The sequence below is a fragment of the Anguilla anguilla genome, chromosome 13 (genome assembly GCF_013347855.1).
Source record: "Anguilla anguilla isolate fAngAng1 chromosome 13, fAngAng1.pri, whole genome shotgun sequence".
Classification (NCBI taxonomy): domain Eukaryota; kingdom Metazoa; phylum Chordata; class Actinopteri; order Anguilliformes; family Anguillidae; genus Anguilla; species Anguilla anguilla.
In genome coordinates this window covers 1,713,810-1,728,718 of record NC_049213.1, presented here as the reverse complement: position 1 = coordinate 1,728,718, position 14,909 = coordinate 1,713,810, and the positions used below count along the sequence as shown (strand labels likewise).

At 45.0% G+C, this 14,909-nt stretch overlaps 1 protein-coding gene and 1 non-coding gene across 2 annotated transcripts in view; one reads left to right on the top strand and one right to left on the bottom strand.

The window, feature by feature from the left end:
• The window catches only part of grip2b (glutamate receptor interacting protein 2b), a 363,734-nt gene that overhangs the window by 42,176 nt on the left and 306,649 nt on the right, over nucleotides 1-14,909 (top strand). The gene's annotated exons all lie outside the window — the stretch shown is intronic.
• trnar-ucg lies at nucleotides 13,811-13,883 on the bottom strand. Its single transcript has one exon. It is a non-coding gene; the product is annotated as a tRNA-Arg (tRNA).

The following is a 14,909-nucleotide window of genomic DNA, read 5'->3' as shown; positions in this document are numbered from 1 at the left end:
AGCTTTACAGAACATACAGACGACTCGCACACTGTCTCCTGCAAGCTTTACGGAACGTACAGACGACTCGCACACTGTCTCCTGCAAGCTTTACAGAACGTACAGACGACTTGCACACTGTCTCCTGCAAGCTTTACAGAACATACAGGCGACTCGCACACTGTCTCCTGCAATCTTTACAGAACGTACAGACGACTCAGTCGCACACTGTCTCCTGCAAGCTTTACAGAACATACAGACGACTCAGTCGCACACTTGTCTCCTGCAATCTTTACAGAATGTACAGACGACTCAGTCGCACACTGTCTCCTGCAAGCTTTACAGAACGTTCAGACGACTCAGTCGCACACTGTCTCCTGCAAGCTTTACGGAACGTACAGATGACTCGCACACTGTCTCCTGCAAGCTTTACAGAATGTACAGACGACTCAGTCGCACACTGTCTCCTGCAAGCTTTACGGAACGTACAGACGACTCGCACACTGTCTCCTGCAAACTTTACAGAACATACAGACGACTCAGTCGCACACTGTCTCCTGCAAGCTTTACAGAACGTACAGACGACTCAGTCGCACACTGTCTCCTGCAAGCTTTACGGAACGTACAGACGACTCGCACACTGTCTCCTGCAAGCTTTACGGAACGTTCAGACGACTCAGTTGCACACTGTCTCCTGCAAGCTTTACAGAACGTACAGGCGACTCGCACACTGTCTCCTGCAAGCTTTACAGAACGTACAGGCGACTCGCACACTGTCTCCTGCAAGCTTTACAGAACATACAGGCGACTCAGTCGCACACTGTCTCCTGCAAGCTTTACAGAACATACAGACGACTCGCACACTGTCTCCTGCAAGCTTTACAGAACGTACAGGCGACTCAGTCGCTCACTGTCTCCTGCAAGCTTTACGGAACATACAGGCGACTCAGTTGCACACTGTCTCCTGCAAGCTTTACAGAACATACAGGCGACTCAGTCGCACACTGTCTCCTGCAAGCTTTACAGAACATACAGGCGACTCAGTCGCTCACTGTCTCCTGCAAGCTTTACGGAACATACAGGCGACTCAGTTGCACACTGTCTCCTGCAAGCTTTACAGAACATACAGACGACTCGCACACTGTCTCCTGCAAGCTTTACAGAACATACAGACGACTCAGTCGCACACTGTCTCCTGCAAGCTTTACAGAACATACAGGCGACTCAGTCGCTCACTGTCTCCTGCAAGCTTTACGGAACATACAGGCGACTCAGTCGCACACTGTCTCCTGCAAGCTTTACAGAACATACAGGCGACTCAGTCGCACACTGTCTCCTGCAAGCTTTACAGAACATACAGACGACTTGCACACTGTCTCCTGCAAGCTTTACGCACTCGCGTTCTTGTTTGTCACCCTCTCTCTTCTTTAATTGTATTGGTTTGGAACGGCAGTGTAGGAGACCGTTAACGTCTTTTAGCGCATTTATTCCCCACAATGCCTCAGGTTTTATTATTCTCCACTTGTGGTGCACATGAAAGGCACCAAACTGTAGGCTTAAGGTTTTGCAATCTTAGATGTAATGTAGCTTTGTTTATTTTTATTTCTTTGTTTCCCAGAATAGCTAATAAAACTTTTATCAAACAGTGTTTGTGACCTACTGAATCAGACTACTGAAGCCTGATAATCAGCGGAACGGAGACTGATAGCTGTTCAGTTATATCTGGGAGTTCTGTGTGGAGTAAAGCTGCCGAAAATGCCTTCAGGTGGCTCTGCTGCTGTAAAACAGGCTTTAGGGACCCAAAAAAACAACTGAGCTCTCAAGTAATTGCAAGGACAAATCAGCTTGTTTGTCATCTTGTAGAGAGAATCGTAAAATGTCCCACCCCTAGTTAAACATGATAAACATTTTCACTTCGTGAACAGGAACTTTAGTATAATTATATGTCTACTTTCCCCTTACTTATAATCAAAACCATTGGAAAATTATGAGCCTTTCACACAGTTAATGACACATTTTATTCACGCATTGATGTGGTTGCTGAGTGTAAAGTAATTGTGCATGACATCATCGCTGGAAGTTCTATTGAATGTATGACATATAATGTAATGTAATAAATAGATTTTTCTGAAATAACAAAAGGTATGGTTAATATTTGACATACCATGGAGGGTGGAATACCCTCACACTCCTAACCGCATTTTATGTGTCCATCTTCATTTTATGTGTCCATCTTCACAGTAAACCCTGGATTTGTTGAGCCGTGACAATCGTGTGACAGGAGGACCAAACTGCTCATCCGGGGGCTAAAGACACACGTGCACTCTCATGCTCGCACACGTGCACACCCTCGTTCACACAAACGTACGGGGCTTATTTAAAAATAGCCTCAGCCGGAAGGACCGAAATGGTAATTAAATCGTTAGCAACCGGTGAGGGATGCAGTCAGGGGAGAAGTTTCAAATGAACCACAGCTCGAGGCCAATCTTTCTAACTAGCAGCGCTATTGATTGCTTCCCCTGTAAAGCAGGTATGGTTCAGTTCCTCCCCAGAGGCATGAATGTGACAATATTCTTACAAGCAGAAGCTTTAGTAGGTTTTGTTCCACACGATCTATCATGTCTGTCTGCTGGACTCTTCAGCAGGGCCACCCAGCTGCTTGGCAGAGGCTGGTCCTGAAGGGTGAATCTGGGCCTTTAGGCCGACGGAGGCAGGGACAGGGGAAGGGGGGGGGGGGGGGGGGGGGGGGAGGAGGGGAGGATGGCAGGAAGGGAGGGGAGGGAGTAGGGCAGGGAAGGAAGCTGGTTCTTGAAGGGTGAATCTGGGCCTTTAGGCCGATGGAGGCAGAGATAGGGGAAGGGGGGAGGGAGGAGGGGAGGGTGGCAGGAAGGGAGGCAGGGACAGAGGAAGGGAGGGGAGGGAGAGAGAGAAAGGAAGGGAAGAAGGGAAGGAGGGGAGAGAGTGAGGGGAGGGAGGAAGGGAGGGAGGGGAGGAGGGGAGAGAGGGAGGGGAGGGAGAAAGGCAGGGAGCGAGGCGGGAAGGGAGGAAAGGAGGTCAGAGAGGGAGGGAGGGGAGGGGAGGGAGGGAGAGACAGGAAGGGAGGGAGGGGAGGGAGGTAGAGAGGGATGGGAGGGGAAGGAGGGTAGGGAGTGAGGGGAGGAAGGGAGGGAAGTCAGAGAGGGAGGGGAGGGGAGGGAGGGGAGGGAGCGAGGGGAGGGAGGAAGAGAGGAGGGGAGGGAGGAAGGGAGGTCAGAGAGAGGGGAAGAAAGGGAGGGGAGGGAGTGGAAGTAAGGGAGGGGAGGGAGGGTAGGGAGTGAGGGGAGGGAGGAAGGGAGGTCAGAGAGGGAGGGGAGGGGAGGGAGCGAGGGGAGGGAGGAAGGGAGGTCTGAGAGGGATGAGAGGGAGCGAGGGAAGGGAGGAAAAGAGGAGGGGAGGGTAGGGAGTGAGGGGAGGCAGGGAGGGAGGGAGGGAGGGAGGAAGGTCAGAGAGGGAGGGGAGGGAGCGAGGGGAGGGCGGAAGAGAGGAGGGGAGGGTAGTGAGTGAGGGTAGGGAGTGAGGGGAGGGAGGGAGGGGAGGGAGCGGAGGGGTAGGCTTATTTCGTGGCGACTCCACTTCGTATTTCACGGAGGCTGACAGAGGAGCGCTGTGCCTCCACGCTGTGGGAAGGCTCCCCTGGGGCCGGACGGCTCGGAGAGCTGAAGCTCTCTCTGAATGCTTGTGTCGATTATTCCTGCGGGGCTGGAAGGATGGCGGTGCTGCCGCTGTTCTTCACAGTGGGCTGCTCAGATCAGCCGGGCCCCTTTCACATCGAACCCTCTGCCAAGTCCCACTTGAAGTGTGACCAATTTTCTCTATTGAGGAAACCGAAATTATCCTCATTATGAGTGCAGTCATCCCAAGGGACGCTCGGCTTCCAGTCTCTGTACTACATCATACCTTCAACCAAATCAGAGCAATGGTGCTTCTTAAAATTGACAGGGGAATTTCAAGGGGAAAATTACAGCAGTAAGATAATCTCTCTTCTTGTGGCATAAGACAGACTCGTAGGAAACATGCTGATTTGGGATGTCACTCCTGTTTTACATTCTCACGGAGATGCATGGAATATGTTGGGGGGGGGGGGTGAAGGGGGTTGGTGAGCTGAAAATTGGTGGGGGGAAAACTTCCCTTTAAACTGATCAGTCTGTTTAAATTGTTTTCATTCATTTTCCTTCTTTAACAAGCATGCCAGCGATCTGACTAATCAATTGGCAAGTAACACACAGCTTCTCCACATCGTGTTAGGGAGATTAAATGATAAGTTGAATTTAGAAAGATCTGTTTTAATCACTTAAGTACGTTTATTGAAAAAAGACACACCACTCTGTTTACTTGAAGTTTCAGCATGACCAGCAATAAAACATCCTGCACTTCAAGACTTCAAATCTGTGCTTTGCAGATCCTTGCCATGAGTGTGAGTGCATAGAAGGAAGAAGGACAATAAATGGCCTATTTGAGGAGAGTTGTCTATATCTGACAGTATTTTGAGAAGTTCACACTGGAAACAGCAGACATAGCACTGTGATGTCAGAATCACACTGGAAACAGCAGACGTAAAACTGTGAAGTCAGAATCACACTGGAAACAGCAGACGTAACACTGTGATGTCAGAATCACACTGGAAACAGCAGACGTAACACTGTGATGTCAGAATCACACTGGAAACAGCAGACGTAACACTGTGATGTCAGAATCACACTGGAAACAGCAGACGTAACACTGTGATGTCAGAATCACACTGGAAACAGCAGACGTAAAACTGTGAAGTCAGAATCACACTGGAAACAGCAGACGTAACACTGTGATGTCAGAATCACACTGGAAACAGCAGATGTAATGCTGTGATGTCAGAATCACACTGGAAACAGCAGACGTAAAACTGTGAAGTCAGAATCACACTGGAAACAGCAGATGTAACACTGTGATGTCAGAATCACACTGGAAACAGCAGATGTAATGCTGTGATGTCAGAATCACACTGGAAACAGCAGACTGTGATGCTGTGATATCAGAATCACACTGGAAACAGCAGACTGTGATGCTGTGATGTCAGAGGACTCTTACATGAGCTCAGAGATCCATCTACATAATCTAATCAGTGTGAAGTAGGTGTTTGTACTTGGTTTTTGGTCATTGTTTGCTTTTTTGTGTAATCTTATTTGTCTTTAATTTATTTGGTAATTCATGAAGTTCTTTTCTCACAAGCGTTCTGTGGCCCGGTGCATTAGTGGGGCTGTCCCAGGCCCATCTGAGGATTCGGACGGGCACAGTGCCCTCCTCTGGGCCAGTCACCGCTGCGTGTCCCTCTGCAGCCGGGCTGCGCAGTCGTCGCATTGGAGGACTGCACACGCGCAGCTGACGCATCGTTTGCGCCAAAACCTTTTTGTTCCAGCTGGATTAAGGCCATAAATATACTAAAAACCTGTCCGTTTGGAACAACCCACACCCCTAAATGACTGATCAGGCTCCTCTTCCCCCCTTTCAGCTCTAACGTTAAAAAAGGATGGAAACGTCAAATGCCACGAACACAATGTGGCTTCCCACAGAATGGACATGCATCAGTAACATGCAGGCTAAACCGAGAGGCTAAAGGGGTCGGGTCCGTTCAGCAAACAGACGGCCGTGGACCCCGAGCGACCGCGGGGGTCCGAGCCTGAGTCTGAGCAGGACCACGCTCCCCCCTCGGCTGATCTCACGCGGCGAAAGTGATGTCGGCCTCTCAAACGATCCTCTGCGACTCCGTGAAGAGAGAAACTGAAATTGGCAGCCGGTGGCTCTGATTGCCAGTTACAGGCTCATTCGTATTTCTCCCCTTCAAAGACCCTGAATCAGCATTTCAGGTGCAGATAATCTACCGCATTATACGCCCCAGAGTGAAAGGAAACGGCCTCGCTTTCCAAATATTGTCTGAGAGCCTTATCTCCCGGAATTTGAAGAGATTAACTCCTCTATAAAGAGCTCCTCGTTCCGTTCCTTTCCATCTCGCTGTTAAGCCAGTAAAAATACCCATGAGGCTTCAGACAGATACAGAAATGACAGACGCTTTTGTGCTCATCTGTTCAGGAGTATGAAACACAGAAATACTGTTGTGCAAATTACAGTTAGTATGTGGCCTTATTCATCTTAGGTTTTTGGGATCTTTTAAGGTATATTTTGACTAGGTTTTATTGCCCCGCTGAAAATGGAAATGTGGACCACACTGTAAGACGTAATGTGGAAGACAAACAACTTGGTACTGACCAACAGTCCCATCTCACACAGTGCGTCATGTGTACAAGAGCCAAAATGGTGTCCTTGCGAGATAGCGCCTTCACTGCCATCTGCAGGACTGCTGGGATTTTGTGAATCAACCCTAAATCAGCGCTACAGAGGCTGACTAGCAGCCGGGACATTCCGCCACCCTGCATTTTTCCAATCGCTGGTCCTGATTCTGGTCCTTACTTCACTCTAGTGTTTCTTTTGCGCCTCTACATCATGAAACCTATGCACTTGTTGTACGTCGCTCTGGATAAGAGCGTCTGCTAAATGCCTATAATGTAATGTAATGTAATGATTCTCCCTGAAATGCGCACTTGCAGACTGGGCCACTAGAGGCCGCTGTTTCTGTGCTGACTGGGCCGCCTGTGCCGCTCTTTCTTGACGTTTGAATGGGCCTGACATTTACCAAATGAAATCACCTCAGCGCCTTGTCCCCAGTCACCTCCCGGGCTAATGAGGCAGTACAGTGATTACGCAACGCTCTGCCACTTCATTTGGTCACATTCAGGCGTGAATGACCAATTTAATCACATTGACAGCAAAAGCATTTTAAACAATATCTAAATTCCTGTTTTAATTAGTCTTCTAAGAAAACATGCTTGTGAAAGGTCACTATCTCTCGATGCCCTGTGTGTATGTAAGGACGGTATTATTTCAGTTCTGTATGGCTTGGCCTTGTGTATCTCTCATGGCACTCGCCTTGCTTTAGGTGCCACTACCTCACTGTTTGACTGGGACATGGGTTTTGTGAAAACCGTAACTGTAACCGTCGTGTGACTTAGAAGTGTGCATGACATTCCGTGGGAGTGTACGCTGGTCTTTTATTTAACCATATATGGAGATGTCTCAGTCTGAGTGACCCATCTTGCCCTGGTGAGCTTTAAAGGCAGAGACATTTTTGCATAATACGTGAAGGAAAGTAAGGGGGTGCAGGCAGTGATTATTTCCGAACAACAGAAGGGCATTTTTGAGACAAACGGGTACGTACGTACTCCTGGTCTGAAGGGGTTTACTCGCGCGTAAACAGACTTCTGTCAGCAAAGATTACACGCTCCAATGTGTCACGAGGCTGACTACTTGAAAAGAGGAGATACTGTACATCAGGTACTCGCCTGAACACTCAACACTTTTTTTTGACTGATGTAGCGAACATCACAAGACCACCATCATCGCTAACAAGCGTAATCTGAGTTACTGCCATTCTTGAAGTATGCTGTTAATTTGAAACATTTGAATACTTAATGTAGTGTAAATGGATTTTATATACGATGTTGCAGCTGACATTTTTGCTGAATTTTTCATCAGTTGGAACAGAACAAATGAACAAGATTCACAATCAAAGATCTAAAATTTCTCAGCATTAGAAAAGAATTGGGTTTCAGTATTTTTTTGCAGTTCAGGTATCAGGGGCACAGAATTTAAAAGCAGTTTTTCTGAATTAACTCAAGGTACTTGAGCATTAGGCAGTCCTGAGACTGTGTACTGATTGTTTGCATATAATTACTCCATCAGTGTGTGTGTTCGTGTGTAGCTGCCATGGCTCTTGTGGACTGGAAATGCACAGTACTATACTACAGAATAGACTGTGCTGCTGGTGGTGTACTATCTTTTTCTGTATTTTAATTGTAGAAATGTATGTTTGCCTGGATTAATCATAACTGGCTGCCTGTGCCTTTGCTGACAGACTAAATGAGGGTTTTAATTCTGCTGTTCTGTCAAGAGTGACATGGATTTGCGAACATGAAACCTGTAATTTTCTGTTGTGGATGAACATATGAGTAGGCTTGTTCTTTGTCTTTTTTTAAATTGATGGTAACAAATTTTCAGACAGAGAATGGCTCCTTTTGAAAAGCAGAGTGCTTTTAACACGTTATTACCTAAAATGATGACGTGCTGCGTTTATATAGACACGCTCAGACTGTTTTATCAGTATCGCCCCAGTTCCTGTTTGGCAGGATGCGAGCTGATGGCCCAACTGTTCTTGATTTGGGACAGAATGAAAGGCCCATTATAACAAACACTTTTTTGGAGGGCTGCTGGATATATCTGTGAACAGAAGGGTAAAAATCTAACTCAAGGGGAATGATTTCGCATTTTGATTATTTTTCTTGCCTTCAGTGGGAAAGAGACTTTCTACACATATTGTTTGTTTTTGCAGGAAATATGCTGTTAAAATGCTGCATTATGGGACAGGAAGTTAAACAGGCCTGGTCCATCTCCAGCTTTTAATCCTTTCCGTATAAATGCAATGGGACTTGACATCTCACCGGAAGTTCAATGGTCAACTAATTTAAATTCAGAATAAGGCTGACTGTAAGATGGCTTCATTTGACCCTGATGTTCGGAAAAAGTTCTGTGAAATATTTTGTGTGTATAAATGTAGGGCTGATGTTTGTGAGCTCCCTTCATAATTATGTCCTGTCTCATTTAAACACAGATCTTCCCTCTGAAAATGACAAAAACCCGGTGAGTGAACAGGAGAAGGTTATCTGACTTGTCTGTAACTTGGCAGAATAATTAGTCACTCAGTAACCATACCATAATCTAGTCTTCACATGTCCGAATTACTGAAACCAAGCAGCGCTCTTGTGTTACTTTTGCAGAGAGCTGTAATTAAGAGGCGTCGGGCCTGTGTGAACCAGGTCAAACAGAACGCGAAAAGCGGAGCTTAAATTGCAGCGATTGAGAGAGAACACTGTGGCATAATGAGTTTCACTAATGACCAGGTCAGGGTCAAAAGCATTAAATGATGCTGCTTTGAATTTGAATTCCTGAAATCACCAAAATGCAGTTTTACATTCGGTGACACTTCCCACGAGAACTGTTTGCATTAGCGGTTCGTCTAACTAGCGATGTGTTGTACAAAACGGTCGCACGTAGACCCACCCCATATCTTAAATTTTACAATATCAATATTTTACAATATTATACAATATCAGTGCGTGTTTTCGGTACAGAATGTTAGCCCATAACTTGGGCACTGTTTCTCCAGCTGCAGCGTGCTTATTAAGCTGCTTCCGTGTGCCTCCCCCTGTCACAGTCGTTCGCAGTCCATCCAGCACACCGGCTGAGTTATCTCCATTAGGCGTTTAATGATGAATAATCGCGTGGCATTGCTTGGTTGTTTTGGGCAACGGCCTTCAGTTTGTTTGCCTGTTTCATTCAGCAGTTTGTACGTACAGCATACGTCCGTAATACCTCTAACTTCTTCATAATATGATTTAGAAAATTTGAAATGACCATTGATGTATGGTAACATGAAATGAGTGGAGCTATGAAAAATTTAGTTTGAATGTCTTTATCCTAGGTCTATGTAAACTTTTGGCCTCAACTGTACACGAAGCCACCTCCTGATTGGTCAACGGGAATTGAAACACAGAATTGGCGCACATGACCTCACACAGCTGGAAAATTCAAGCCGATTGTGCCTGAATTGGGAGCCCGTAAACCAGCCGGGTCAGTTCGGAATGGTATCTCATACTTCATGAGTTGCAATGTTACGACCTAATGTTCTTTTTTTTTTTTACGATTTGGTTGTGATCAGAAAAAACTTGTATAATGTACGCCCGCCTGGAAAGTTTTGCATTTAATGACATCGGATTCTTCTGCCAGAGAGCATCATATTGTGGCTGGGGTTGCAAACATGCGGAGCCCACAAATTTTGGATTCAACGATTTTAAGCATATTTAAGCACTGAGCTAGTTAAACCTGTGCAGAGTCCCATGCAAAGTGATCAATAGCAACCTTTGATGTCTTTGTAAGGCTTTAGTGGAAATTCCAGACTATAAATAGCACATAGATTAAAAGAAGAAATGTATAGCTCCAGACAAGAAGCTTTAATTTCCACACGTTAATTACTCTGGTGTACTGTGGTGTACCTCTGGTGTACTGTGCTTCGACCTCAAGTCTCCTCGTTTTTTTACCCTGTAAACCATATTAGGGATTATACTGCACATCTTTGTATTGCCCGTATGGATTTTAACCGGTCTGAGCAGGCAAGCGTGATCAGGTGAACTGTGCCCGAGAGGTTGACCAAGACAAGCACAGTGGAACAGGGGACTGTAATGGAGCACATTTGGGTACTAATGGATAAGTCTGCCATATTCATTGAGTACCCAGCCCAAATGAAACTGGAGACAGTCCAGGTGGTTATTTCCAAATTAGAAGCTTAGACATTTTATTTAAAGGCAGTCCATGCAAGCTTTTTTAATGAAAAATGGAAGGCAACAGGTGGACAGAGAAGACAGTTCGGAAAAGCAGATGGGTCAACCTTTTAATGTTTTGCAATAGAGATTTAATCCTTCCTGTTTGAAGGCAACAGGAGAACAGGCGGAAAAGGAACATATTTAAGAGCAAGGAGATTTCAGAGTCTGTGTTTGAGGAGGGAGTGTACAGGGTGAAGGCCAAGCAGAACATAGACCCTGATAGCATAGGGAGGGAAACAGTCAACTCATCTGTGAAATAGATGAGCCTTTTCTCATCCAAAGTTTTCATTTTAAAGACATAATACAAATATTCCTGGTAATAATTCCGTATGGACAGTTTGTGTTAGCTGAAGGCTTTTTTTATTGCATATCAACCGTCTGATTGCCGAATGATATCCATTGTGTATTATAGAGAATGGAAGGAGCTCTACATTCGTAAGATTTATTGTGAATGTTAAGTTCAGTCTTGTACCCATCGCTGTACAATATATCAGAAGGTATGTTTTCTCATAGAGACAAAACCATGGGCATATGTTCCAGACCACATCAGATAAAAGCTCAGATATGAAAAATTGAAATTTAACTTGATTGATACTGGTAAAATTTGAAAACACGATTGCAGGTCCCTGAGAATTTTGAATGAAACAGGTCACTAACTAAACCATACAATCTTATGAAAGGAGAATTTTGTTTTCAATATGGGTGAATATTCAGTTATCAATAAGCTACAGGAATTCTACTGGTGTCTAAACAACGTATTTAAAACAATTGTTAGATCATTTTGACAGCAAATACAAACTAAACTACAATAATTTTCTTTTCTTACACCATCCTGTGCCCATTCATCGTCAGCAGGGTGGTATAGTGGTATAGTATAGGGCTGCTTTTTTCAGTCAGCAGGCTGTGACACTGAGCTGAATCTTGAGCTCTCTGTACCAGTCACAGCTCTGGGTTTTGTGAGGAAAGTAATGTTGTTTCATATCTGCGTGCAAACATAGCATTTGTATTTACATTACAGAATGAGGCAGAAGTGTGACAGTCAATATTAATGAGACGATACATTTGCAAGCAGGAGTACCAGCTGTCATTCTTCAAGGGATGTCATTCTTCAAGATTTCAGTTCTCACTTATTTTTCACTACATGCATTGTTCACATTATTTTATTATGTCTTGTCCGCCAATCCATTCATTATCCAGCCTGCTGGTCCTGGTCCGGGTCATGGTGGGTGCTGGAGCCTATCCCAGCAGGCATTGGGCGAGAGGCAGGAATACACCATGGACAGGTTGCCAGTCCATCGCAATGCACACACTCATACCTATGGGCAATTTAGACTCTCTAATTAGCCTACGTGCATGTCTTTGGACTGTGGGAGGAAATAAGAGTACCCGGAGGAAGCCCCCATGGACACGGGGAGAACATGCAGACTCCACACAGATAGGCCCCAGCCGGGATTCAAAACCAGGACCTTGCTGTGAGATGACAGATTATGTCTTTTGCCATAGTCAGTATAATTTACTTGTGTTTTCTGTGTAAATACTATGTAGCAGTATGTTCCTTTGTTGTGAAATGGCAAAAGTAAATGAACAGAAATAATGTGAAAGTGACCTCCTTTATGGATCTGTTCACTTTTTCTCCTCCTGTGCTGTTACCCCGTTATGAGAGTTAAAGACCGCGTTTGTCCAGTGTACTGGCATTTATTTAGCGCAGTGGTGCTCTATCATGTGCCATGGAGAGCTGACGTTTCATTGCAACCAATCACTCCACCTGCTGATTTCACTAATTTACAAACTTCCAACCAGACAGGAGGGAGCGCGTTAGTGAGATGAGCAGATGTAGTGATTGGCTGGAATGAAGACCTGCATGCCCACTTCTTGTATAATTTCCTGGCAGGGCGAGAACCTACTTAAGATATTCTTAACATAGATATTCACTGTTAAACTAGTGTGCATCATACATTTAAGGTTCCGCAATTACAAGACGATTTTGCTTCAATGGTAGTTAGCGTAAGAATTTCCAGTTTTCCTTGTTTTCTCTCATTGAGCAGTATGGCAGAGGGAAGGAAAGAGTTGAAGAGTTGTGTATCATCAGCATAACAGTGCTAAGAGCAGCCGTGTGACTTAATGACTGAACCAAAAGATTTGGTGTATATGGAAAACAGCAGAGGGCCCAGTACAGTTCCCTGTGGGACTCCTGTAACAAGGGGATGAGATGCAGAGACAGACTCCATCCAGGTGACCTGTTCGGACCTACCTGCAAGATAGGAAGCAAACCAAGAGAAGGCAGTCTCAGAAATGTCCATTTCAGCCAAAGTGGCAATGAGTAGTTTGTGCTCCACAGTGTCGAATGCTGCAGACAGATATAGGAGGATCATGACAGAGGAGAGGGATGAGGCTCTTGCAGTGGCGAATGCCTCCATCACAGTCAATAGAGCAGTCTCTGTTGAGTGTCTGGTTCAAAAGCCAGACTGGTGAGGGTGAAGCAGATTGTTCTGATGGAGATAAAATGGTAGTCGTTTAAGCACTGCTCGTTCAAGGGTTTTGGACAGAAAAGATAGAAGTGATACAGGTTGATAGTTCTTGATATCAGAAGGGTCTAGGGTAGGTTTCTGAAGGACTGGGGTAGCACGAGCCATCTTAAAGTCAGAGGGAACATGGCCACCGGCCAGGGAGACTTTAATGAAGGAGGACAGGTAAGGATACACTGGGTTTTGTTGTGTTTTATTATCTTATGTCATTTAAAAATCTGATATGGAAAAAATGTTGTTCTTTTGAAATGCCAATCAGGCACTTATTCTTGTTCCTTTCCTTCTTTTCAAGTAAGAAGCTAACGTCAGGCTAGTTTTGCTGCCACTCGTGTACCTTGGTACAAAAAATTAACTCGATCGTAGCTAGCTCAGTGTTGATGTAACTAAGATATTCACTGTAAAACAAGTGTTCATCATACATTTCATCTCCTTAAATCACGAGAGGATTTTGCTTCAATGGTAGCCAGAGTAAGAATTTCCAGTGGTGACCATGCCTTTGGACTGGACCTACTTTCCAAATGTGTGTGGATGTCACATTTTAATGTACACCTTACAGCCGATCAGAATTTACATTATGCCTGGTAGTCAAAAAGGTTCCAAAATAGTAGCCATTTTATTTTGGGTAAATCATTTTCAGGCTTGTGTTTATAAAAAAAAAGAGTGCTACATAAGGGGTTAATTACACTTACAGTTTGTAAATTTTGTAGTTTTAGACATATTTGACAATGGCCATTATATAGATGCAGCTTTTTCCAGATAAAAGATGCAACAAGCACATAGACATCACACCGGTGTGTTTCTAAGCAACCACGAAGGGACTCGAACCCTCAATCTTCTGATCCGAAGTCAGACGCCTTATCCATTAGGCCACGCGGTCCCTGCCAGCTTTGCTTCTTGTATGCTTCCCTGGCAAGGTGAGAATCATCTGTGACTCGCTTTGAATTTGCAGTTAACCCGATGTATCCTTCTAGTGCTTTTCTTGATTTTTAGTTTTCAGTTTCTCTGTAATGGACTGACGTAGGCTTAAATCCTCATGACTTTAACTAGAATTACAGTTTGTAAAGTTTTTGTTTTTGTGGATTGTTGAGGTTGAGCTTCAGGTGATGCCTGGCCATCCTTGTTGAGATGTCAGCCAGGCTGGCATTTTTTTCTCTCATTGAGCAGTATGGCAGAGGGAAGGAAAGAGTTGAAGAGTTGTGTATCATCAGCATAACAGTGCTAAGAGCAGCCGTGTGACTTAATGACTGAACCAAAAGATTTGGTGTGAATGGAGAACAGCAGAGGGCCCAGTACAGATCCCTGTGGGACTCCTGTAACAAGGGGATGAGGTGCAGAGACAGACTCCATCCAGGTGACCTGTTCGGACCTATCTGCAAGATAGGAAGCAAACCAAGAGAAGGCAGTCTCAGAAATGTCCATTTCAGCCAAAGTGGCAATGAGTAGTTTGTGCTCCACAGTGTCGAATGCTGCAGACAGATATAGGAGGATCATGACAGAGGAGAGGGATGAGGCTCTTGCAGTGGCGAATGCCTCCATCACAGTCAATAGAGCAGTCTCTGTTGAGTGTCTGGTTCAAAAGCCAGACTGGTGAGGGTGAAGCAGATTGTTCTGATGGAGATAAAATGGTAGTCGTTTAAGCACTGCTCGTTCAAGGGTTTTGGACAGAAAAGATAGAAGTGATACAGGTTGATAGTTCTTGATATCAGAAGGGTCTAGGGTAGGTTTCTGAAGGACTGGGGTAGCACGAGCCATCTTAAAGTCAGAGGGAACATGGCCACCGGCCAGGGAGACTTTAATGAAGGAGGACAGGTAAGGATACACTGGGTTTTGTTGTGTTTTATTATCTTATGTCATTTAAAAATCTGATATGGAAAAAATGTTGTTCTTTTGAAATGCCAATCAG